This window comes from Chrysochloris asiatica, unplaced genomic scaffold (genome assembly GCF_000296735.1).
Source record: "Chrysochloris asiatica unplaced genomic scaffold, ChrAsi1.0 scaffold00140, whole genome shotgun sequence".
NCBI lineage: Eukaryota > Metazoa > Chordata > Mammalia > Afrosoricida > Chrysochloridae > Chrysochloris > Chrysochloris asiatica.
Genome location: NW_006408658.1, coordinates 1,410,040 through 1,413,427, shown reverse-complemented (window position 1 = coordinate 1,413,427; position 3,388 = coordinate 1,410,040).

The window sequence follows — 3,388 nt, the reverse complement described above, 5'->3', positions numbered from 1 at the left end:
AGCATAGCTTTCAGCATCACAGCAACACACAAGCCATCACAGTACAACAAACTGACAGAGAAGTGGTGGTTCATTAGAAATAGACTTTTAAAAATAAAATATGTCAGTGTGGGGCTGTGGGGTAATGCTCTGTACTTACAAAGTCGGTTTGATTCACAAAGTCAGTGGTTCAAACTCACTAACTACTTCTCAGAAACCCTATACAGATCACTATGAGTTGGAACCAATTTGACAGCACACTACCAACACCAAGGGTGGAACCAACTGTTAAGCACTTGACTGCTACTCAAAAGGTTGGCAGTTTGAACTCACTAAGAGGCACCCCAGAAGACAAGTATGGACAACTGCTTCTGAAAGCTGACAGCCTTGAAAATCCATGGAGTAAAGTTCTACTCTGACACACACATGGGTCACCATAAGTCATAATTCCAAATAACTAACAACAACATCATCTAACACCCACTTCAAATTAAAATTTTCTGATTATTATGAAACTATTTTTTGCAGTCGATTGAGGATCCAAGAACAACCCACAGGTTGGTGCCTGTTCTTAAGACGTGACCCTTTTATTCTTTAAGAAGCTTTTCCCTCTCTTGCAGAACAAATGTTCCATGTTCATTCTTCCAGCCATTTTGCATGACTGGAAATCTCCATTTCCTCAGGAAACTTGATGACTATTATTTTATCATCCTTTCTTTCTTTCTCTCCCTCTTTTGTATATAAATGAACCTTTCTATAGTCAACAATAAGATACAAATCTGATACTTTTTCTATCTTCCTGTCCATGAACATAACTATTAACATGAACATAAACATGAACATAAAGTTTTCTTTAATGTTCTTTTCAAGAATTTTCTGTTCATTCTCTATATATCTGGAGTTTAGATTCCTTCTGATAACTTCATCATGCTTTACTGTATACATATTGGAAACACATTCTTCACTATTCAAAAGTTCATAATTAGTATGTCTCACTGATGATCTTTGCCACTATTAACTGCTATATAACTTTTATTTTGTGTATGAGCAAAGAGCAACATGTTTTTCATCAAATCAGTATGATTCAATCTTTTTATAGGTAAATTTTGTTCATTTTCATTTATTATGATTACTAATATATTTGAACTTATTTTCAAAATCTTATTTTTTAATTTTTTAAAATCTTCCACTATCTTTCCCTGTCATCTCTTTGATGACAATTTTATTAATTACTTCCCACTGCCACTTTTTCCTCTACCATTTTATTTAAAACACATATTTCATTTCTTTAATACCCAAAATACTTAAACAGACACACTTACCTCTATTTTTCTAATAAGTCAATAAAGAAGAGAAACAAATCCAGGAGAAGCTGCATGAGATATGATAAGGAAAGGTCATCAAATACCTTGGTAATATTTATTATTATTTTTAAAAGACACAGAAAAAAACCTTAGAGCAAAATAAAAAAAGTAAAAAGGAGAAAGCATCTCCCTATGTACTCTTGACCACAATTTATTACAATATACACATGATGAGAGATGATTGAGAAAGGGGCATAAAAGTGTGTTAAATAACTTGCCTTATTAGGGAAATAACCTCAATAGTAATAAATTAAATAAATCAACAGGGGCAATCAAAAGTATGTAGGTTTCAAGGTAAGGACCACCACCATACTACCGTAAAACCATAATACCATTCTCAAAAAATAAACAAACACAAGGAAAGACAATCTGTTTTACAGGAAAACAGAATAAGAGAGGGGTGAGAATAATAAGGTGACAAAAAATAATGTAACAGTAATTATAATAAATGATAATGGATTAATCTCAACAACTGAAAACATTTTTATATTCAAAAATTAGATTCAACGGTAATATGTATCTAGAAGAGACATATTTAAAAGAAAAATACACAGGAAAAAAAGGATGGAAACAAATGCCACACAAATATGTAAGCAGAACAAAACTGAAATAGCAAATTTAGTTTCATTTCAGATAAAAGTTATGGCAAAAAGATCACAAGGAGCAATAAAGGTATGATTTTTTTACAGACTAGTAATTGAAGAGGAATGGTGTTGCATTCATTGTCAAAAAGAACATATCCAGATCAGTCATGAGGTACAATGCTGTAAGTGATAGGATAATATCCATGCGCCTACAGGGAAACCCAGTTAATACCACTATTATTCAAATTTATGCACCAACCACTAAAGCCAGTGAGGATGAAATAGAAGAATAGTTTCAAAAGCTTTAAAAATATAGCTTTTGACTCTTGCATCCTATTTCTTAAGGAAATAAAAAGACATATAGTTAATAACTTATGTATAAGGATATTAATTAGAAGTATGCTTACATATATTAACAAAAATAGCAAAATATCATATTAGAAAACAACTACCGTTTCCCCAATAAAATAAATTTTAAATTAAGCATGGTATATACGTAGAATGGAACATTATGTGGTCAACAAGACTTATGCTACCAAAAATTACTTGGGAAAATGCTTATTATATATTAAATGAATACATACAAAACAGCTGTTGACTCACTCAAGAAATAGATATTGAATGTATATTGTTGGTGTTAAGTGTTGTTGAGTTGGTGCTGAGTCATAGCGACCCTGTATAGGGTTTCCAATGAGTGGTTGGTAATTTGAACTGCCAACCTTGCAGTTAACAGTACAGTGATTATCCTACAGTGCAACATCAGGAGCCTTTGCTAAATGCATACTAAAACATAACATGGTTATATATACTGAGAACTTGAATTCACTACCTTCATGGAGCCTATTTGTCATGATTCTAATTGTTGTTGTTGTTGTTGTTACGTGCCGTGGAGTCGGTTCCGACTCATAGCGACCCTGTACAGGGTTTCCAAGGCTGTATATCTTTACGGGAGCAGAAAGCCTCATCTATCTCCCACAGAACAGCTGGTAGTTTCGAATTGCTGACCCTGAGGTTAGTAACCACTACGCTACCAGAGCTCCTTATGATTCTAATTAGATATACTAAAATCTATAATTGTATATGTGTATGTTGTTGTTGTTAAGTGCCATCACTTATAACAACCCATATAGGGTTTCCAAGAAGCAGCTGGTGGGATTGAACTGCCTACCTGTGGATCATAGTCCAGTGCTGATCCCACAGCGCCGTACCAAGAGTCCATATGTTTGTGGTTGTATGTATATAAGCATTAGGTGGTGTTGTTATTAAGTGCTGTTGAGTCAATTCTGACTCAACGACCCAGTATAGGGTTTCCAAGGGGCAACTGGAGAGTTTGAACCACTGAACTTGTATTCAAAATGGTGGTGTGGTTCAGTGCTTATCCTACAGTGAGTGCCACATCAGGACTCCAAGCTTTAGGTAAATACATATGAATATATATATATATATACACATATGACTATA